The sequence below is a fragment of the Onychomys torridus genome, chromosome 1 (genome assembly GCF_903995425.1).
Source record: "Onychomys torridus chromosome 1, mOncTor1.1, whole genome shotgun sequence".
Taxonomy (NCBI): domain Eukaryota; kingdom Metazoa; phylum Chordata; class Mammalia; order Rodentia; family Cricetidae; genus Onychomys; species Onychomys torridus.
This window is the reverse complement of record NC_050443.1, coordinates 162,929,200-162,953,367: the sequence shown is the minus strand read 5'-3', so window position 1 is coordinate 162,953,367 and position 24,168 is coordinate 162,929,200. Positions and strand designations below refer to the sequence as shown.

The window sequence follows — 24,168 nt, the reverse complement described above, 5'->3', positions numbered from 1 at the left end:
GGAAAAGGCCACAGATGGCCCAAGCTTGCTCATGGCTTTATTCTCAGTACTTTTTAGAGAATCCAGACCAAAAGAAGATCCCCTTTAATTCATGTATGTGTGTGCATAAAAATATGCAAATGCACACACACACACACACACACACACACACACACACACACACACACACTTTGAAGAGGAATCAAGAGTACTTCATACAAGGAACCATTCATGGGCTAGGGAGATGGTTCAATGGGTAAAATAGAGGATCTGAGAGTTTGGACTCCCTGAACCCATGTCCAAGTCCACTGGGGTAGCCTTCTGTGTCTCTTACCCCAGTGCGGGCAGCTAGACAGGTAGATCTTGGGGAGAGGAAAAGCGCGGCTTATCTGCCAGCCAGTCTATGTATGTGAAAAGGAGTTCCAGGTTCAGTGAAAGACCTTGTCTCAAAAGCATAAGGTGGAGAAGCAATGGGAGATATCCGTACGCCAACCTCTGGCCTCCACACGTGCCTGAAGGCACAAGCCCGTCTACACACGCATGCACATGGACATAGACCACAACAGGTGTGTACGCGCGCGCACAAACACAGTTACCATTCAGTTATATGGCACTAACTCTAGCTCCAGAACGTTTTAGGCTGCTCCACCGATTCATCTGCTGACTATCCCAGTTCCCTCCATCTTTCGGTAAGTGTGAATGGTTCTGCTGTAGACACGTGGGTAAAAATTCTTAAGAACCTTGCAGATGTTTGCAGCTGATTTGGGCTCACTAGGAGTGGAGTTGCTCACTCACTACGCTTTTCCACAGCGGGGCAACCATTTTAAATGTTCACTACCCATGTCTGCATGATTCTTCGTTCTTCAAGCGAGTTCGTTTCTCTTCTCTCCCCAGTCTTGCACAAAAGCCTGTCCCCACCGACCCCCGTCCCTCCGGCCCTTTTCTCGTGGAGTACACGGTGAGAGAAGCAGCACCAGTACGTGGCCGTCTCCGCCAGCCAAAGCTTCCTGCCATGCCTTTCCTACCAGGGTTAGGACAGTGCGGGGAGGAGCCACCTCATGGGGTCAGTAGAGCACAGGGCCACTGCAGCCGTTCATTAACCCCATGAACCACCCTCCCAGGGACCCGCCGCACTCCTATGCACAGCCGAGGGCCTGGAGCAGTGGGAAGCCGCGCTCTGCAGAGGCTCCGCCCGCTCATCTGGGGTGGGCATTGGACCATCAGCCCCCAGCCTTGCCTCCTCCGGCCCCGGGCGGGTCAGGGGCCCCAGCGAGGGTGAGGCCCGCCCTCGGGGGTTACTCTCGGTCAGCACCGCCCCCGGGGTTACTCGCGTTCACTCGGCCCACAGCGCCTGACTCCGCGCAGCCAATCAGCAGCCGCGCCCGCCCCCTCTGGAAGCGCCGTCCCGCCTGCCTGGGCCCACAGGTGCGCGCGCACTTTGCGGCCTGGGGCCGTTGGAGATCTTCCTAGAGAAGTCCGGTTTAGGACACTGGGCTCCTTCTCTGCTGGGGAGAAAGCCAGAGAACTCGTGGGCTCCGATCCACAGCTGCCTTCTAGGTAGCTACGCTGTGCAGGTAATAGACAGGATGCATTCGTACTTATTTGCATAGCGCCGGTCAAGGAGGGAGCTAAGTTCCTAAGTCAACACAGACGAAGGACCGGGTCGTGGAGGGGGAGAGAGCAGACCGGGAAAGCACAGCATCTCAGTCAGTGTTCAGAATCCAGACTGATGAAGGAGCAGAGTGGGGTGTAGGGTGTGAAAAGTGCAGGCGAGAGGCTGAGACTACCTGCCTGAAAAACCATAGTCTCTCTTTTTTTTTTTTTCCTCGCTGTTTCTTACAAAAAAAAGAGAGAGCAGTATGGAATTGGAGAGAAGGTCCTTGAGACGAGTTTGGGAGCAGAGTCAATAGCACCCCGTTGCAGAGAAGTGGAACGTGGTGGGCTTTTATAACTGACTGCAAAGACAGCGCTCACGCCAGGTGAAATTGGTGTCTGAAAAAAACACATTTGGAAAGGGAATAGGAATTCAGTTTCTGACATGAGAGTTTTGAGTTGCAAGAAAATTTACATGCGTGTGGAAATACTACCCAGGAGGCTCCCGGAAATCAGGATATGAGATTTGAAAGAGAAGTAGAAAAGATCTAGAGAGGTTGTAGCAAATTTAGGGAGATAACAGATGCCAGACCGTGGTCCGCACGCATCAATCTCAGCACTCAGGAGGCAGAGGCAGGTGGATCTCTGAGTTTGAGGCCAGCCTAGTGCAAAGTGAGTTCCAGGACAGCCAAGGCTGTTACACAGAGAAACCTCGTCTCCAGAAACCAAAAAATAAAAGAATATTCAATGACAGTGTGTTGGAGAATGGTAACACAACATGTACAGAGCATACAGTAACAACAGAGAAAAAAGGCAGAAAAACACCAAACCCCTCCCAAGCAAAACCAGACAAGCAACAAAACAAGCTAACCGCACATACAAAGCTACAATGGTATCATGGAATTGAAAATTAATTCCACCAAGTAACAGCAAGAAAAGGTCTGGTGATTTTTTTTTTTTTTTTTTTTGCCTAATTTTTTTTCCTAAATAAGTTAACATTTAAAGAAATACTATGCAATCATTAAAATAAGATTTTTAGGATTTGTGGTGCAGCCCACTTAATGGTTATGTCTTTAGCATATGCAAGGCCCTGGATTCAAATCCTACCAACAACAATCTCCCTGTGGTGGTGTAAAACCATATTAATTACCTTTTTTGTTTTTTATTTATTTTGGGGGGGGGGATGAGACAGGGTTTCTCTGTAGCTTTGCACCTTTCCTGGAACTCACTCTGTAGACCAGGCTGGCCTGGAACTCACAGAGATCCACCTGCCTCTCTGCCTTCTGAGTGCTGGGATTACAGGTGCGCCAACACTGCCCAGCTGAAGTTGCATTTTTAAAAATGCTTAGTGATGGCTGGGAGATGGCCTTGAGTTAGAATTCCTGCGACATGGAAAGTTGGGATGCAGCAAGTCTGTAGTTGTAGTGCACCCCTAGCAGAAAACAGAGAAGGCCTGCTCTAGCTGGTCCCCTCCTCCCCCAACTGTTATCTCACCTGAACTCCCAGCCCTCTTGTCCAGATTCTGAGTGGATCTTCCTCTTTGTGAACGGCTTTGGAAATGCCATCACAGACCCACCCAGCATTGGGCTTTCCTAGTACCATAGGTACTCTCCACCTAGTCAAGCTGGCTGTCAGGATGAACGTCACAAGCACGAAGTGTGCAGCTACCCACTGAAAAATGTCGCATACGGGAGCTGAAGGTCATGGAGGGAACTTTAAGGTAGCCCATGTCTTGTTGGGACGTTGGTTAAGCAACTGTATATACTGACCCTAAATCTGCAAAATTATAATGCAGCTGTTGATGGTGCCTACTTCTATAGCAATTCAGTGCCCATAGAGGGCATGGTATCTGGAACCTACCGTGACCAAGGACCCCTGTATGGAAGTGCAGCCTGGAACCAGGCTGACGATAATCTAAAGAGATTCCAGCGGCTGTCAGCACTTTGAAACAAGGTCCGACAAGGAATTGGAATTTCCCCAGGCATCTCCTGGTGCCGGCCAGAAGGGGAACTTGACTCCAGGGAAGAGATTTTCCACTTGTCAGACCACCTGGAGGACAGACAGACAGGAGCTGAGATAAAGCTAAGTGGATGGTAGGTGGAACCACACCTTGGTGGGGAAGAGAGGTTGCCTATTTATGCATATTTCATCCCTCTTTTTGTTTTGGTTTTGTTTTTTTTTTGAGACAAGGATTATTTGTAATAACAGCCCTAGCTGTCCTGGAACTTGCTTTATAGACGAGGCTGGCCTTGAACTCACAGAGATCCTCCTGCCTTTGTCTCCCTGGTGCTGGGAGTGTGTACCCACCACTGCCCTGCTTTGTATCTTCTATTTAAACCTCATGTCAAGACCCTGGAGATGGACTAGTTGGGAGCAGGGGACCGGAGGGTTGGCGGTGGGTCATTGGACCTCTTGGTTTCCTTTTCCCAATGCATCCCTATTGAATAAATCTCCTTTCTCTACTTCTCTTTCACTGGTCCATTTGACTGGCCTATTGAGGACAGTAGCCCAGCCTACCTTGTTAGGGCAGCCAAGGCCCTGCTTCTGACCCTGACAACCCAGTTACAAAGTCTAACCCTCCAAAACAAAACTACACACATAATAAAGAAGCTGCAGGGGTCTCGAGCAGCGCTTCTCACCCTTCCTAATGCTGAAAATACAGCTCTTCATGCTGTGCTGACCCCAGCCATCAAAGTATTTTTGTTGCTACTTCATAACTGTAATTTTGCTACTGTTATGGATCATAATGTAAATATTTTTGGAGATAGAGGGTTGCCAAAGGGGTCATGACCCACATGTTGAGAACTGCTGATCTAAATTTAAAAAAAAAAATAAAATAAAATAAGGGGAATAGGCTAAATTATTTTAGACTGAAAAGGGAACCATCTATTTGTGAGGAGACTTGTTGACTGATTTAGAATATTCCACAGAGGAGAATGCATCTTTTCTCCAGCTGCACTGTCAGGAATGACAATATTCTAAAAAGACACTTGTGCCTCCCCTCAGCTACCAGGCTGTTGGAAAGATGGCAGCAGAGACGAGTAGATCTCTATGAATCAAAGCCATCCTGATCTTACACTTCCCAAGGGCTGGAACTATAGGTATTCGCCATCAACCTGACCATATGACTAATTTTATTTTCTGTGCTATGTTTAGAGCCCAGGTGCTTGCCCAGGGTCTACTACTCTGTGCTATATCACAGCCTAACCTGCCCTGATTATTTGATTTTAATGTGAGTTCTCATTTTATGTCATATCTGTGTCACTGGCTCTACATATTAAGGCATAGTAATGCACCCTTTGCATATGTGTAACAGGATACAAGTCAGTATAACCTAGTTTTAAGTATTAAATCCAGTGCTCAGTAGATGCAAACTTTGGGAGAGCCATTATATACACACTGGACACTGAGAGCACCTAAGTACTTTCAGGGGATTCAGGAAGCCAAAATAACTAAAACGTATTGCTGAATGCTAAAAATAAATAAAATCTCATTATGTAGCCCTGGCTGGTCTGGAACTCATGATCTGAGCCATTTCCCCAGCCTTTGTCCCTGTTTTTGTTTGCTTTTGAGACAGGGACTCAAGTAGCTCAGGCTACATGAACTCATGATCCTTCTGCCTCTACTTCCAACGCACTGGATTACAGCCATGGCCACCATAACCCGTCTTCTCTGTATTTCTAAGTGAAGTGCTTATACGGCCAGATGTTATATATATTATTTTATTCACATCTAACCATCACAAATTAGGCTTTTTTTTCTCTTTCTTCTTTCCTTGCAAAACCCAGAGCTTTGTATGTGCTACATAAGTGCTCTACCACATTGTCCATCCTCTCTTTTTCTTTTTATTATTATTTATTAATGTGTATGGGTGTTTTGCCCACATGTATTGTCTGTGTACCATGTGTATTCAGTGCCACAGAGGCCAGAAAAGGGTGCCGGATCCCCTGGAACTGGAGTTACAGGTGGTTGTTGGCCACCAGGTGGGTGCTGGGGACATAACCTGAGTCCTCTGGAAGAGCAGCCAGTGAGCCATCTCCTCAGTCTGGAGCATCCTTTCTTTTTTACCATTACTACGGTAAATTATTATGATTTGATGCCTGCAAGGTTCACTTTCTCCTCCCTCCCAATAGAGTCATGTTCTAACTTGGCTGTGTCCATAGTCGGTGTTTGTATAATCCCATGTAAATATTGTTCACACTGGAGTCATGCAATAGCCCCGTGATTTCTCTCTTACAAAACCTTTACTTCCTTTGGCTGTAGTAACAGTGTGTTTTCTGATTGTTTTTTGTGTTTTTTGTTGGTTTTTTTGCCCCCTTTGGGTTCTCTCTCTCTATTTAACTGCTGTGGGCCACAGGAATACATCATAAGAACTCAGCTGGTTATGGCAAAGTCACTACCTGGAGGGATCAAGGATTTCCTCCAGAGGAAGCCGAATTCCAAGGAGCTTTTGGTGTTACTTGGTTTGTTACATATCAGCTGTCTTCTGTTATGAAAATCATGTGTGCCTTCATAGTTTTTCCCAATTGACTTTTCCCTAAGAAGGGCTAACAGTGTGGACTGATCACTCTGGACATACACATTCCAGATAATTGGAGAACAGCCTCAGGAAAGGCTTTCTCTGCAATCAGATATCTCCCTTAGCCACTCTCAAAGACTAACAGAAATAACAAGTCTCCTGATTTAAGGTAAATTCCACAAGGAGATACCGCCTAGGTCAGGTGGACCTTAAGTAATAGCTTTACACAGTTTAGCTCGGACCCTCCTTTCTTACAGCCTTACTAACTTTACAGACTTTAACTCCTTACCTAACCACTTCTAGGAATATACCTTCTGTGCTGACAGCTGTGCTCAGCCAGAACCCCAGTTCAAGCCTCCCTGTAATTATCATCATTGGCAGTATCCGGCCAGGTCCATCCCCAGATGGAGGAAAGTACCTTATCAGAGATACCTCTGTATTCTCTAAGAACAGACTTAAGCATCCAGGCTACCTGTTTGAGATGTGCTAATTAAGCTTAACTTCCTCCTTTCCCAAACCTTACCTCCAGTTCCAGATCTCCCTTTAACTATTACCAGAGACATCTACCTGTACACAGGTTGTCTAGCAACTGAGTACACTTTCTCCCACCCTGCAGAAAAAACAGCAAATAGCTTGGACAGATAGGAGCCACAGGAAAAAAAGGAAGGCAGTTTTATTTTCTCCCATTGACCTAGCAGCTCATAGATTCTTAACATTTTCTACTAATCACATTTAAGACTATAGTTGAGCATATAAGATCTCTCTTCTTAGATATTACCCGAATTTAGCCTTTAGTTAATTCATTTCCCCATTGGTCACTTCCCTTTGGGGTTACAAATGATAATTAACAATTACTGCCTTTCTATGTGATTCTTATCACCCCTCCGTTTCACCCTGGAAGCCTTGCTTTGCACTGCCAAGGGATTACTGTTTGTAAGTGTATATATACTGGGACTTCCAGGGCACTGGGGGACGGAGAAGAGAAAAGAGAATGGAGGAACCAGATGGGTTAGAACTTGAGAGGAACAAACTGAGATGGGAGAGGAGCTGATATGGGAAAGAACAAGATGGATGAGAACATAGAAGGGGCAGAACTAAGATGAAGGAATTTAGATAGAACCTAGAGGGACCGCAGGTAAATGTAGAGAGAAATCAGGCAAGGAAGGAGCTAGGCATGAGAGCAGAATAGAAGCTATGTAGAGAGAGAACTGACACAGAATAATAAAGTGTATGGACTAAGGAGTTTCATGTACATAGATTCATTTCCTTTCATCAAAGATTAATTATCAGCTGGTTGTAGATTCTTCCTGAACCCTGGGAGGGGACTATCAAGGGGCTGGACCCCCTTAGTCCCAATATTTAACAATAATTCAACCCAACCTCTCCATCAGTAGTCAGCATCTCTTCATTACACATCTGGCCACATCAGGAACTCTGTCCATCTCAGCGTCTTTGAGTGTTCCCTCCTCCAGCCTTCTCTGCTCTGACTCGCCAGGTTCCTCCATTCGCCTTTTCTTTGGTATCTCAGGCTTCTTCCCTGAATCTTTATGCTCCTTTTTCTTGCAGATACTCTGGAGCAAGCTTTATTAAGAAGTGTGCATTCTCTGTTAATCTCTTAGAAATAGAGTGGTTTTTTGTTTTGTTTTGTTTATTGGTTTTTTCGAGACAGGGTTTCTCTCTGTAGTTTTGGTGCCTGTCCTGGATCTCGCTCTGTAGACCAGGCTGGTCTTGAACCATAGAGTGTTTTTTTAAGACATTCTCTAGATCTTCTGTTTTTCCAAAGTTTATGATGTCATGCCTTGTTTTAGAACAATTTTCATTATCAAGAGGAGTTGTTAGAGCTTTGTGCCAAGAAATGTTCCTTCTTTGGCTGGGGAGATTGCCCAGCAGGAAAAGGCACCAGCCACACAGGCCTGATGACCTAAGTTTGATCCCTGAAGCCCAGGCAAAAGACCAGATGTGGCAGCACACATCTGTAGTCCAGGCACTCCAACTGTGAGACGGAAAGCTGAGACCAGAGAATAGCCTGGAAGCTTGTAGGCCAGCTTACCTGGAGTAGGAGGCATAGCAGCAGAAATAGGGGAGACTGTCTCAGCAAGGAGGAAGATAAGAACCAAGTCTCGAAAGTTACCCTGTTATCCTCTGACCTCTACCATGTACTGTGGCATGCATGTTCACAAGTGCATGCATGCACACACTATTGATAAATTAACAAAAAAATTGAACAGTGGGTGGCACACGCCTTTAATCCCAGCACTCTGGAGTAAGAGGCAAGCTGATCTCTGTGAGTTCCAGGTCAGCCTGGTCTACAGAGCGAGTTCCAGGACAGGCTCCAAAGCTACACAGAGAAACCCTGTCTCAAAAGAACCAATAATAATAATTAGGGTTGGGGATTTAGCTCAGTGGTAGAGTGCTTGCCTAGCAAGCACAAGGCTGTGGGTTCGATCTTCAGCTCTAATAATAATAATTAATAATAATAATAATAATAATAATAATAATAGAAAAGGGAAAATGCATGTTCTTCACCCATAGAGAGTATTTTGTGATTCATTCAGTGATGATCTCTTTCATCCACTTCTGTCTTTGCTTCTCTCTTCTGAGTCTTTAGAATTGAAATGGATTCCCTCCATTTTTAAAAGTTTATTTATTTATGTATTTTATGTATATGAGTGCTCTGTCTGCATGTATGTGTACACAACAGGAAAGGGCATCAGATCCCATTATAGATGGTTGTGAGACACCATGTAGTTGCTGGAATTGAACTCAGGACCTCTGGGAGAGTAGTTAGTGTTCTTAACTGCTGAGCCATCTCTCCAGCCTCCCTCCCTGGTTTTGTTTTTTTGTTTTTGTTTTTGGTTTGTTTTGTTATTGTTGTTTTAACTGGAAAGACAGTTCAGCAGTTAAGATAAGAGCACATGTTGCTCCCAACTCATACAGGAGCAAGGAGGCAAATTCTGCCCTGGGTTTTGTGAGATACATATGCCTCCCCCACAACCCCCAACACCTTTTCCAAGATAGGGTTTTTCTGTTGTAACAATTCTGGCTGTCCTGGATCTCACTCTGTAAACCATGCTGACCTGGAACTCATAGAGATCTGCCTGCCTCTGCCTCCTGAGTGCTGGGATTAAAGGCGTGTGCCCTCGCTGCCGCCACCACCACCCGGCTGCATATGCCTACTCTTTTTTTTTTTTTTACATATGATTTTTTTTTCTATCATCAGCTTGATATAGTACAAATTCTTATCCTAATAGTGAAATGTTTCACTAAAGCTTGCCCAGTGATTGAGTAAAACAAAACTTATTATAAGCCACAGTCATCCTAGGGTCCCCCTTGCTATATAGCCTCCCTGGTTCTGTGGGTTGCAGTCTGATTGTCCTTTGCTTTACATCTAGTATCCACTTGTGAGTGAGTACATACCATGTTTGTTCTTCTGGGTTTAGGTGACCTCACTCAGGATGATATTTTCTAGTTCCATCCATTTGCCTGCAAACCTCATGATGTCATTGTTTTTCTCTGCTGAGTAGTACTCCATTGTGTATATGTGCCACATTTTCTTAATCCATTCTTCAGTTGGAGGGGCATCTAGGTTGTTTCCAGGTTCTGGCTATTACAAATAATGCTCCTGAGTGCTGGGATTAAAGGCATGCACCACCACCACCTGGCTACATTTGCCCACTCTTAATTCCAGCTCTACACAGTTGTATTCCCATGACATTGTGTAGAGATCCAACTAATGTCATCATCTATATGGGCAATACCAGAAAGCTATGGAAACTTCAATGGAAATCTCTCCAGATTGGCTTGTCCATGCCCTATATAATGCCCCCCATTGCTCCCAGGTTCAAGGTTAGCATGGGATAGACACAAAGACATGTCAGAGTCTCTCTTGTCCCCTGAGTCACCAGGTCACCTGGACACAAGTGTGCAAGCTGGGTTTGTAGTCAACATCTACTGGCAAGTGGACATGCAGAGCCCCTCAGAGTGATGCTCCTTCCCTGAGGAGAAGCAGAGGCCAGGATTTGCATTCCTGCAAGGATGCCTTGACCTCCTTCAGGAGGAAATTCATCTGCATTCAGTTTAGGCCAGGGTGTGAAACAGGAAGAAGAAGTCCCTGTGAATACATTTGCATAGCAACAGCAGTGTTTCTCCTTCCCTTCCCAGAATTCACAGGGCATTCCTCTACAGCCCTGGATTTAGTTTCCAGGAGAGCTAGAGGAAACAGACAGGAGGCCTTTCTCTCTCAGCATGAGGACAGTGCTGAAGGTGAGGCAGACACTTTGCTCAGCCACTGGACCAAGATGGAGAGAGTGAAGTTCCTCTGGGCACTGTGGAATGCCAAGGGTGAGGGTCCCTTCAGCTGTGCAGTTCTGAGCCTCTGTGGGGACAGGCTGGTCCTGGCAGGGCAGAAGAGCAGGGCTGAGGGAACCGCCTCCCCACAGTTCCTGGGGGTCCTGTTTCTGCCAGAGATCTTTGTGTTCACTGCACCCTGCTCTCCTGCTGCTGTGAGGAAAGAGACCCTGGAGCCTGGCCCTGTCAGCCCCCTTGCCCAGCTAACCCTCTGAAGCGTCTCTTCAGTTATCTTTGGCCTCGGGTGTCCATGGTGTCTCTTTCCCCCAGCCTGGTATTAAATGAGTCACTGAGAATGTTGGTCCATCCTCTTCCTCGGCCTGTGAAGCTCACACTTGTCTGCAGCCAGAGAGAACAGCTTTGAAAGAGGCTGTGTGATCATTATGTAGGCTGCACACAGCCATGAAGGCTGCACACGGTCATGTAGGCTGCACATCATCATCATATAGGCTGCACACAACCATGAAGGCTGCACATGGTCATGTAGGCTGTACTCACAGGGTTGAGACTAGCATTTGATGGATGGTTTTGGTACTCCTTTGCTTTATGTCACAATAACATATTTCTTTTTATTAATAAACTGCTCTGCTAATCCTACTTTTTGAATATTGAAACTGTCTTTAAAAAGAAGTATTCTCCAAAGCTAAGAAGGTTGTTTATTTAAACATATTGCATGTCACAATTTCTTGGTTTTGGTTACTGTGTCCTTGCCTCATCTGTGGAGTCTTCTTGATTCTGCCTGTTCTAAATCAGGCCTCAGATTTGCAACAATAAAATTATTGAAGTTACCTTTAAAAGCAAAAAATAAAAAACAAAAAAAGAAAGAGACTGTGTGGTAGGAGCTAACATAAGCCCAAGTTACGACAACATGTCCAGTGAAACCTCAACCAGATTCATGTGTCAAAGGGTCTTCCTTCCTTCCTTCCTTCCTTCCTTCCTTCCTTCCTTCCTTCCTTCCTCCTCCCTCCCCCTCCCTCCCTCCCTCCCTCCTTCCCTCCCTCCTTCCTCCTTTTGTAAGTGTTGAAATTCTAGAATCTGGGCTTGAGTGATGGTAAAAGACTCCTGCCTCCACACCCAATGTCCTGAATCCCATCTGCAATATGCCTTCCTCTCTAAACACTCACAGAATATGTAAATACAAATGAAAAATAAGAAAATAAATCCTAGACTCTTTCAACCAGAAGGAACTTTTGTCTTATGACTGCCTCTCGGTCTTGCTTCCAATGAGACCTGGCCCCCAAATTTCCCTTTTATATGAAGTAGTCTCTGGGGCCCAATTCCTTCTGTGTTGCTTCTCTGTAATCAGAGAGGCTACAACTGCCTGGGGTCGGTGTGAGGTCTTGGGGTGCTGGGGAACGCCCTCTAGGATCTGTAGGTTTTGTTTTCTTCTTCACAGTGGGCTCCTTTCATGCTGTTGTCCACGAATAAAATGTTTTCACGTGACATTTTGTACTTTTCCATCGTATTTAGCTTATTCAAATAGCCACTTCCTTTGCCCCAAGAAGCTGCTGTCCCTTGTGGCTATCTGTATGAAAAGAGGCATAAAGCAACTCCTGGCCCGGAGGTTGGACCCTCTTAACAACGAGGCTACAAACAAAAGTGCTGGACCTCTGGGTGCCCAACCCAGTCAGTTTCTTTCCTAAAGAGCTCCTTTACTTCCCAAGACAAAAGAAACCCTGTTGGATTCCTACCACCCAGCTCCCAAATAAGTTACACACAGAGGCTCATTAATTATGACTGCCCAGCCTTAGCTTACCTTGTTTCTTACCAGCTGTCCTTAAATTATCCTGTCTGTCTTTTGCCTCTGGGCTTTTCCCTTCTCTATTTTTGTATACTTTCCTTGCTTTCTCCGTTGCTGGTTGTGTACCTGGATGGCTGACCCCTGATGTCCTCCTCCTCCTCTTTCTCCTTCCTCTTCCCAGATTTCTCTCTGCCTGCCAGCCCCGCCTATCCTTTCTCCTGCCTCACTATTGGCCACTCAGCTCTTTATTAGACCATCAGGTGTTTTAGGCAGTCACAGTAACACAGCTTCATAGAGTAACAAAAGTAATACATCTTAAAATAATATTCCCTAACAAAACCCCACCTCCACCTCCATACCACTCCCTCTCCAGTGAACAAATGTCTGTGTACCCTGCAAAGAAGGGACAAGGTCCCAGCACTGGAGAGATAAGTAGCAGAGCAGAAAGGGCATGTGTTTAAGGCTAGCCTGGGCTAAGTAGTATAATCTTGTGAAAGGGAAGGAGGAGGAGGGAAGGAAAGGGAGGGAGGGAGGGAGAGAGGGAATGGAGACAGAGGAGAGTGGTTTCACATTCCCTTTTTAGAAAAACACAAACTTTGGCCAATTTGAAAATATAAGCTGCCAGTAAACTGTACCCACTTCCTGGATTTCTGTTGAGAAAGGTGAATCAAGTGGATCACATACAAAAGCAGTGAGGGTCAGTCTGCATAGAACTGAGTCAGTGATGTGATCATCTTGAAACTGGGATAGGCATGTGGCACTCAAGCCAGGTCAGGTTTCTCCAGTCATGACCTTTGGCCCTAGCATGACTGCATGGTATATGCTGGTTGGACTGAAAGCCGAATCAACCCTGTGCCAACTGAGCTTTTGAAATGTTTCCCAGCAATTTATACTAATGTGTTGAAAGGCAGAGCCAGGCCCAAGGGCCTTTTCAACTTGGCCTACCTAATTCCTGCCCTTAGCATAACAAGGTGGAAACCACATCAAAGTGGATTTTCAACAAGCTCACCTGCCATTTCATCTGTGCCCCCTCAGCCAGGAACAAAGGAAGGCTTACATAAGACATGCTAGCAGACTGTTACATAAAGCAAATAAACATACATCCTTTCCTCTCCTGACATTTTATGTAACCCTAAACTTGAAGGCTATGCATGATTCTGACCTCTCAAACTGATCAGCATTCCACAGTAGAAGGTTTGGGTGGGCAGAGCTGCCCCCAGCTCTGGGCTCCACTGGCTCTTCTTCTCCAGCACTGTCCTTGGTGGCAGGGTCCTTGCATGCCTTTCTGGGAAGGCTGTAGTTCCCATCATATGTCCTCAAAACGGTCACCTTCTAATGGGTGGTGAGACGTGTGTGAGAAAGGCACACGGGGACATTCGGGTAAGGCATTCAGGAGTTCCAACCTCTGGTCTAAAAGGGATCTGTCCCAAGACAGAAGTAGGAGCCAGGGCATTAAAAGTTGGGGGTGGAGTGTCAAAGCAGGGCCTACTTTCCCTGAGTCTGTGTTCACATGGATGGAGCATGAATCTTAACAGGTCTTAATAAAAACTAACCCGGGAGCCAGGTATCGGGGTGAACGCTGAAAGATCAGAGTAGCAGAACAAGCCACAGCCACCTCACCTTGCCAATTCCTCAGCTGATCTTGTTTCCTCAAACTGGAAGCCTCTGAGTCCTCATCCAAATGGATCTCAGCTGAACTGCTGCTAAAAGCCGAAAAGCTTAACAGGCCCAAGTTCCTGGTCCTCATGCCTTATATACCTTCCTGCTTCCTGCCATCATTTCCTGGGATTAAAGGTGTGTGTCATCATGCCTGGTGGTTTCCAGTATGGCCTTGAACTCAACAGAGATCCAGATGGATCTCTGCCTCCCAAGTGATAAGATTAAGGGTTTGTGTGCCACCATTTTCTGGCCTCTATGTCTGTCTAGTCCTAGGGGATCTGACACCCTCTTTTGGCCTCTGTGGCGGCACCAGGCATGCACATAAGGCACAGACATACATGCAGGCAAATCACCCATACACATAAATAAATTTTAATAATAATAATTCTTCAGGAAGCATCTTCAAGATTCCTGAAGCATTCCTTTCTTCACTAAATATTCTCTTTCCCCACTGCACTCGAGGCCCCCACTAGCACACACAGGCTGCTCCTCTATAAGGGAGCTCTGCTCACCCACCCTGGCCCCATCCCATAGTTCTAGGCAGGCCCCTGCCGTACGTGAAGATCTGCTCATCTAACCTGCTCCATGAACCCTTTGCTTTCTAACAGCTTTGGATAGACATTGTTCATAAATAATTATGGAGGGAAGAACAGAGGAGGAAAGGAAACAGAGAGAGGGAGGAGGGGGCGGGAGGAAGGCGGAGGAAGGAAGGGAGATCAACACTGACTTATTATGGAGATTATTGGTAATCATAGGGAGTTCATCTTAATGTATTGGAAGATGAAGTGCATATAAACCACACTAACTTTTAAGTCTAATTCTTTTGCCCTTGGTTTAGAAATGACAGATGGGCTTCTGCCTTCACAGGGTGAGCTGAGGCTTACCGAGAGGTTCCAAACAGCCCCGGGACAGAATCTTCCCAATTGATCTGTCATATTGTAACTGTCCCACTGCGAAATTCCCGACTTATGACCTTGGAAGTAAGTGAATAAACAAAACACACCACTGGGTTTACTGTCTCCACTGAGGTCTCTGTTACAATGCATATTTATTGTCTGAAATTTGGAAGGGTTTAAAAAGAGAATTCTTTGAGCCTCTCCCATGATATGATATATGTATAAGGCCAAGGAATAAATACCCAGTGGAAGCCTGCCTTGGTCCATGTACTGTTAGGAAGACGCAATCACAAATATGACGAAAGCAGCAACTACTGGAGGCTTGGAGGGGATCTGATATGGGAGGTAGCCTGGTAATCCAGAAACCTGGAGAAAGCAGAAACTAGCTAAGTCAGCGTAACCGGGTGAAGGGTCAGGGGAGGTAGTGTGCTCTGGGTAGAGGGAAAGAGTATTCTCAGGTTCCACCAGGGAATGGAGGGAGGGTGCTCAGAGACAGAGAAAGGCTTCATGAGGAAGGCACCTCATCCCAGAGGGCCAACAAGGACAAACCAGACTTTACCCCAAGCACAGTAGAAACCAACGAAGAGTTTTCCATAGGGAGTCTGAATGCAGATTGTTATTTTGCAGACTCCCTCTGGATGCGGTGTGGTCAGTGGACAGTGCACTATACCAGGAGGATGCTGCTCCTGTGGTCCCAGTGACAGATTCAGAGGGCCCTCACCAGTCACTTTAAAACTTTCATTCAGAGAAGAAAATGAACAGCTTGAGGTCTGAAAAGGAAGAGAGGGCCTGGTGTGTAGCTCAGGTGACTGGGTGCCTGCCTAGTATGACTAAGACCTTGAGTTTGATCCTCTGCCCTGCCTAAACCCACAGGAGCACACACACCTGTAATCCCAGCACCTGGAAGGAAGGAGGAGCAGCTAAAATTCAAGGTTGTCCTTGGCTACATAGCAGCATATTCAAGGCCAGCCTGGGCTACATGACACCCTACCCCTCCCCAAACCCCTGAGAAACAAAACAAAACAAAACAAAACACAGGAAGAAAGGTCTTATGAGCCCTTGACAGGAAGACCGTATGGAGAGTCGGAGCAAGAAGCCTCTGAAGAGGGAGGTGTGTGGAGGAACGGAGTAGGAGGGATGCATGGAGGGAACATTGGTTACACCATTTCGCTTAGGTCAGCCTAATCCTCACCTTCAACAGAGATCAGATTTACTGTCAAGACTGAGAACATCAATGGAGTTCACCTCTCATAGGCAGATTCTGTAAGGCCCTTACCCAAACATCAAGACACAGCCCTCTTGAGACATCTCTGCACCCCATAAGCTGCTCAAGTTGTGTCTGCCAAGAGGGCAGCCAGCAGAGAGATGAAAGAATATTTAATTAAGAGGACCCAGGCTCAATTTCCAGCACCTACATGGTAGCCCGTATATATTACCTGTTAATCTGGTCCCAGGAGACATGAGGCTCTCCACAGTTATCGGGCACGCACAAGGTATACAGATATACATGCAGAAAACACGTTAAAATACATTAAATAATTAAATATATTTTTAAAAGGAAGAAATGTGTCTTTTCAAGATAATATAACAGAAAACTAGGCCCCCAAAACACCCCTGCCTTCTGAGTCTCAGACTGACCTGTAAGTGTCCCTGGATCCTAAAAGCCTGTAGTTGGGAACCTGTGCACTGCACTACTTCACCCCATGCACTGCACTACTTCACTCCTCACACTGCACTACTTCACCCCATGCACTGCACCACTTCACCCCTTACACTGCTCTACTTCATCCCTCACACTGCTCTACTTCACCCCTCACACTGCTCTACTTCACCCCATGCACTGCACTATTTCACCCCATGCACTGCTCTACTTCATCCCTCACACTGCTCTACTTCATCCCTCACACTGCACTACTTCATCCCTCACACTGCACTACTTCACCCCTCACACTGCTCTACTTCATCCCTCACACTGCTCTACTTCATCCCTCACACTGCTCTACTTCATCCCTCACACTGCACTACTTCACCCCTCACACTGCACTACTTCACCCCTCACACTGCTCTACTTCACCCCTCACACTGCACTACTTCACCCCTCACACTGCTCTACTTCATCCCTCACACTGCTCTACTTCATCCCTCACACTGCTCTACTTCATCCCTCACACTGCACTACTTCATCCCTCACACTGCACTACTTCACCCCTCACACTGCACTACTTCACCCCTCACACTGCACTACTTCACCTGGCAGCCAGTTCTTGGTGCCTTTACTCCTGGGAGGCTCTTCCAGTCTAAGGGGACTCAGGAGAGCCCCCTCTTCTGCACATTCTATATCCAGTCATCTCGCCACCTTGTCATCCCCTCAACTCCAACAGTGCTGGCTCAGGAGAGGGTAGAGTGCATTGGGTGGACATCTGAGTTCAAGAGCACAGAAAGCCCAATCCTTTCCCAGAGGGCAGACTGTCCAGGGTGCAAGGCAAGCTACTATTAGGTGTGTTCAGAAACCAGCTGGCATCAAGGAATAAGGAAATGATAGCAATGATGTTTTCAGTGGAATTTGGCATCTGGGAACACTGTTTTGTGTGGTCATTTTCACAAAGCCATGTTTATAGTGGACAGCTGAGATAATGAGGATTAAGAGGTTTAAGCCTGTCTGTGGTGGTGCTCGCCTTTAATTCCAGCACTTGAGGCAGAGGCAAGCGGATCTCTGTGAGTTTGAGGCCAGCCGGGTCTACAAAGGGAGTTCCAGGACAGCCAGACTATTATGCAGAGAAACCCTGTCTTGAAAACAGCAACAACAACAATAACAAAAAAAAAAATAAAATAAAAATGAAAAACAAAAACTGAAGCTATTATTGTTCTTTTATTAAATAAAACTTGGTAGTCAGATATTGGGGTGAAAACCTGACAGACCCAAAGAATGACAGAGGAACAAAGAGCTGACCCTGCCTCTCCATAGCCCAGATTGAAAAGGCCTGCAAATCTTTCTAAGTCCCTCCCTATTCCTTCCTTTGTTTCTCTGTCCCAATCTGGGTCCACCAAAAACTCTATGATTAATACTGGCCAGCTGAATGTTGACTCTGCCCTCTGATTCAAGGTTTAACTTTATCGGCAGTCTCGGGAGTGTCAGAGTGAGATCAAAATACCCCACAAAAAACAAAACAAAACAAACAAAAAAACAAAAAGAGAGATATTTAGAGGTGTGCTCAAATCATCCAAGCCTGGAACTTAATTAAAAACAAGTGTTGGGCCAGGGAGATGACTCAGAGGATAAAGGCGTTCACTGCCAAGCCTGATGGCCTACGTTTGATCCTGGAACCCACTTAGTGGAAGGAGAGAATGGCAAGTTGTCCCTTGGCCTCAAATGAATGCCATTGCATACAGATATCTGCCCCGGCCAGTGGGGTCCTCAATGGGGACCTAAGAATGAGAGGGACAAGAGACACAAAGAACGAGAGCAAGACAGGACGTCTGATCAAGCTCCAAAATTTTATTTTCCTCTCAGGGCATATATAGGTAGGCAAAGGGGGTTGTGAGCAGGAAGGGACTTAATTATGGGATGTTCGGCCAGCAGGGAATGTTGCTCTGGGAGTTATCTATCTACTCTTGTCTAACTGCCGAATTGCTTAACTGTGGCTCATTCACCTGATATCTGAGAAGAGATTCTGGTATCTGTGAGAAGAGGTTCTAGTGGAGACTTAAGCAAGGCCTAGATCTAAGAATAGAGGAGAGAAACCCAAATATGGCAGCATGTATGTCAAGTGTTGCTTAGGCTTATGGCTCCCGTCAACATCCACATACAATGAATACGTTTTAAAAAAAAATAGCTCATTTCCATATTCTTACCCATCTCTTCCACTAAGGAATGGCTTTCTAAATGCCACACACTCGTCATTTTAAATTTCCACAGATCATTCCAGACAGCAGAGGGCCCTTCAGTGGGTCCCTGAAATACACACAGTCAACAGAACTCAAAGAATTTATGGGTTAGTGATGATGACGGGAAATGAAATTCAAAAGATTGTGGAAGCCCGAGGCATTTTCTAGAATAGAAAGGTGATTGCATCTCTGTAGGGAAGTGCCATCTTTGGTCTGTATTATCAAAACCAAGAGTGTGTCCAAATACAGCAGCTGTACAACCTTAGATGCCTGCACTCATCGATGGTAGACTGGACCTTTCGGGAAGTGCTTTGCAGGCCCCTCCTTCTGGGTTTGTGTCTGAGGTGTTTCCTCAGATGAAGTCGCTCTAAGCACACTCCCCAATCCTGAGAGTCAAGGACCCTGGGTACAGCATCAGCATTTTTCTGTTTCCATGTTTTGTTTTGTTGTTTTTTTTGAGACAGAGTTTCTCTGTGTAATTTTGGTGCCTGTCCTGGATCTTGCTCTGTAGACCAGGCTAGCCTCGAACTCACAAAGATCCGCCTGCTTCTGCCTCCCTAGTGCTGGGATTAAAGGCATGTGCCACCACCGCCGCCCGGTGTGTTTCTATGTTTTGATGGCTCTGTTGGCATTATTTAAAGGAACATGTGTTAATTCATATGAAATAGCTCCCTAAGTGGAATTCTTACATTTTCTGTTTGCTCAGATCATTTGACTCTCAGTGAAAGGTTGCTTTGTTATCTAAGTTGTCTGAGGTGTGACACATATTCTGCCAGTCTTAATGCATATCAAATAGATTCATGTCTCTGCTTTCTAACCTTTAGTGTACTGTGTTCATCTATTGGATTAAATGTTACATGCCACAAAATCAAGTTATCTTATGCATAATAAATATCCATCTCCATTTCATCTGTCATTCAGCCAGCATGTGTTGGAAAACTTCTACAAGCTGAGGCCACTTTGTGTATTGAGAATATAACAGTGAACAGAACAGACCTGACTTCTACAAGCTGAGGCCACTTTGTGTATTGAGAATATAACAGTGAACAGAACAGACCCGGCTTCTACAAGCTGAGGCCACTTTGTGTATTGAGAATATAACAGTGAACAGAACAGACCCAGCTCTCCCCCCTTCCCCTTTCTTGGCTCTGACATTTCAATTGAATTTCACCAAAATTCTCAAATAAGCAATTTCAAGAATGAAGTCCACTTTTTGGTGGGGAGAGCGAGGCAGGTTGGAGAGTCACAGTATTGCACAGCCGTGGCCCCAGCTTGGGGACAGACCCTGTGGATGCACAGTCAGCAGACACTGGTGTCCTCTGTCTACACCCTCCTTCCTCCCTTTTATTTAATTTTCCTCTGCTGTTATGCAGCATCATTATATTTCACAATCTCAAAATGTCCTTCTGGACCAAAGGATCAGATTCATTCTATGGCATACAACAGGCACTTGTGTAACTGAGGTAAACTTACCTACAATGAACATACAGATCGTAAGTGCTTTTTTTGGTTTTTCGAGACAGGGTTTCTCTGTAGTTTTGGTGCCTGTCCTGGATCTTATTCTGTACTCCTGGCTCTGCTTCCCAAGTGCTGGGATTAAAGGTTGCGCCACCACCACCACACCCAGCAAGTAATTTTTTTTGTTTTTTAAGTAAGGAAATGTGTAGGCGCCACCCATAATGCTAGTACCTTCTGCAGCTATAGTGCAGGACTGAATTACATATTGTGTTCAGAGCGATGATCCTGACACTCTGCAGGATGCTGAATCGGTAAGAGGAGATTTAATTATGTTCATTAGGCTACTTATTACAGCAAGGCAATGGACTGAGGCGATTTAGAGAGATTTCAGACAAAAAGCGTCTTCTCATTAACCCATAGTTAATCAGAAACCCAATTAACCAACGTGCTCTGCTCCAGGATTTCACTCCTTCCAGACTTACTTATTCTTCTTTACAGCCGTGACCGAATCACTGGTCCTGACCCCACTATCTCACATTTACACCACGAAATCAATGGCTTCTTTCATCCTCCAGCAGGACAAAATGCTTCCAGAGACAAATGGGAACCTCTGAGAGACAATTGTTCCCGCTGAGTAACGGACAGGGATGAAATAGAGAAGCCTCAGTTTTTCCTCATTCTCTTGAATATGTGTAGAGTTGGAGAGCCCAGAAAAATGAGGAAGTGAAGCCGGCATAGTGGCCTATGTCTATAGTAATAGCACTCAGGAGTCTGAAGCAGGGGGCTGGCACGTTTGAGAAAAGGCTGGTCTACACAGGAAAATCCTGTCACAAAACAAAGCAACGCTAAGGTATGGCTTTCTCTCACAGATGCCTTGGGCCCGTTTATTTCATAAATTAGTGGACAAGTCATTTGTTTTGGCCACAATGCACCCTTTCACAGAAGTTCCACTCTGTGAAAACACTAGACCAGCATCCTCCCTTTGTGCTGCCTGAAGGTTAGACTTTCCCCCATCTTCCTGTCTCACCACATCTTTTTCTTGCTTACGTGCCTCTGTGCTTTGGAGGCACTAGTTCTCACTTCTCCTTTTCCCCTGATTTCTCTTTATTTTTCTCCTAAAATATTTTGGCTCCAGGCGTGATGGTACATGCCTTTAATTTCAGTCCTAGGGAGGCAGAGGCAGGTAGCTCTTTGTGAGTCTGGGGCCAGCCTGAGTTCCAGGCCAGCCACAGTTATATGATGAGACCCCATCTCAAAAACCCAGAAAAGGTAAACAACAACAACAAACTCCCCCAAACAACAAACCAAAGACCTTTTCCTTGGGGCTGGAAAGGAGGCTCAGCAGTTACAAGTATGTATAGCTCATGCCGAGGACCTGACTTTGGTTCTGAGTACCCATATCAAGGGGTTCACAACTGCTTGTAACTCCAGCTCCGGGGGTATCCAATGCTTCTGGTCTCCACGGGCACCTACACTCAGGTGCACACATACACGCACGTACATGAATATGTAATTTAAAATAAAATAAATAAGAAAAAAGTCAAAATGAATCTTGAGGAAAACAAGGGGCTCAGATGTAGTTCAGTAACAAGTTCACACTCACATGCACATGTTAGACATTAATGTCATTCCTGGTGAGAATGCAAACTAGTAGAGACATTACAGAAGACAAGAGAAGTACTGAGAGATCCGGCAATACTATGACTGGCTTTCTATCTAAGATTTGTATATTTTATGTATACAGTGTTCTATCTGCATGTATTGGCTTTCTATCTAAAGATTTGTGTATTTTATGTATACAGTGTTCTATCTGCATGTATTGGCTATCTATCTAAAGTAGACGAAACGAGACTATCAGAGACACCTGTACTCCTGTGTTTACTGCAGCCTACTCCGAGTAGAGAGATAAGATCCAGAGTCAACGCAGAGGATATCAGAGGACCACCGGCTAAGGAATCCACAGTGTGCTATTCAGTCATAAATGCCATTCAGGGGCTGGAGAGATGGCTCAGAGGTTAAGAACACTGGCTGTTCTTCCAGAGATCCTGAGTTCAATTCCCAGCACCCACATGGTGGCTCATTACCATCTGTAATGAGATCTGGCACCCTGTCCTGGCCTGTGAGGATACATGAAAACAGAACATTGTATACATAATAAATAAATAAATCAGCTGGGCGGTGGTGGCGCACGCCTGTAATCCCAGCACTCGGGAGGCAGAGGCAGGTGAATCTCTGTGAGTTCGAGGCCAGCCTGGTCTTCAAAGCAAGTTCCAGAACAGACTCCAAAGTTACAGAGAAACCCCGTCTTGAAAAAACAAACAAACAAACAAACAAATAAATCTTTTTTTAAAAATGCCATTCAACCATAAAAGGAAGAAAATCTTGTCATTTGGCATGGGTGGACTTGGACGTCTTTATATTAAGTAAAAGAAGGCAGACACGAAAAGACAAACACTGTGATTTCACTTGTATGTGCAATATAAAAAAGAGTGAACCTATTTGGGGAGTTGAGAATTGTCGTACGTACGTAGGGGCTGCGCAGAGCAGGAGGAATGAGGGATAGGGAGAGACTGGTCAGCGGGTTAATGTGGCAGTCAGATAGCAATAAGTTTTGATGTTCTGTGGCTCACTAGGATGAAGAAAACCTAAGAGTATACGTCTCATAATAAGCAGGACGGAGGACTTCGATGTAGTCAACATAAAGCAATAGTAACGGTTGATTGTGCTGGCACAGTGGCTTGGCAGGTAAAGGCACTTGCCACCAAATCTGGTGACCTGAGCTCAGCCCTAGTACCTACATGGTAGAAACGAACTGACCACTGAAAGCAGTCCCCTGCTATGTGTGTCTGGTGGCACACACCCACACAAACATACATAAATACATGTAACTTAAAATTTTAAAACATAGTTGAAGGTGACGGATCTGCTAATTATTCTGATATAATCAGTACACCATGTGTACATTAGCCATAACATGACATCGTACTCCATAAATGTGTCTAATCACTATGTCAGTAAAAGTAAATTGTGCTTAATAAGAAAAGAGAAAGCAATCTACTGGATAGGTGGACTTATGTATACTTTAGTAATATTATTTCTAGCTGTGTTAGTTTAGTTACCTTGTTCACTGTAAGAGTTATGTCTACAGAAAAGTCAGAACTTTTGGATGCATGTATCTGTGTGAGATGGGGAGGCAGAGAGTGAGGCAGACAGCTAGGATGACTGTGTCAGAAGTTAAGGCAAATGATGCACAGTTAGGAGAAACGGTCACACAGCCCTGTTACACCAACACCAACCCATGTGTCATCAGGCCAAAATGTCACCAGACAGGAACTAATGCCTGACTTATGTGCAGCACAAACATTTAACTGTCCCCAAGACTTGCCTCACAGCCCGTGAACATGTCAATGTGTTCTTTGCTGTTGTTTATCATTGATTGTATCTGTGTTTTAACTACATGTATGGATGTGAACCACATGCTTGCCTGGCAGACTCGGTAGGATTGGAGTTGCAGACCGATGTGAGCAGCCATGTGATTCGGGGAATCGGACGAGTCCTCTACGAGAGCAAAGAGCAGCAAATGCTATTAACCGCTGAGCCATCTCTCCAGCTTCCAGTATTTGTTCTTAAAGTCACACAGGAGGTTGGGGAAGCCCATACTTTACCCCGGGAAGGTTACAGACATTGGTTTTGTCAAGTTTCTCCTCTTCGTTTCATCTGACGCTTTCTAGTTTCAAACCGTGGTGGTCTGGGTTTCTGAAATGGCACAGCGGGTGCACCCATGGGGTGGGGTGGGGTGAGTGGGAGGCGGGGGGGGGGGGGGGGGGGGGATCATCTACCCGGAAGGCCAACAAGGTTAGCGCGTAAGCACGGAGGGGCGCGCTGCCCCCTGCAGGACACTGGTCACCCGCAGCCCCCGCTCTTACAGCGCAGTCCTGCGAAGTGCGTAGCGCTGTAGTATTTTTTTCTTTCCACTGTGCCGCGCTGCCAAGTGTCGCTGTCCTGTCCGCGAAGGGCAGGAAAAACTTCATGACTAAGGAATCAGGCATAAAAGGAGATGCCAGGGAGGTAGGGAAAGGGGGGAGGTCCGG

At 45.7% G+C, this 24,168-nt stretch overlaps 1 long non-coding RNA gene across 1 annotated transcript; it reads left to right on the top strand.

Annotated features, from left to right (window-relative positions):
* Positions 1-1,413: 1,413 nt before the first annotated feature.
* Positions 1,414-23,845, top strand: LOC118592744. Its single transcript, XR_004946149.1, has 3 exons — positions 1,414-1,553; positions 3,393-3,665; positions 23,569-23,845. It is a non-coding gene; the product is annotated as an uncharacterized LOC118592744 (long non-coding RNA).
* The last annotated feature ends 323 nt before the right edge of the window (positions 23,846-24,168 follow it).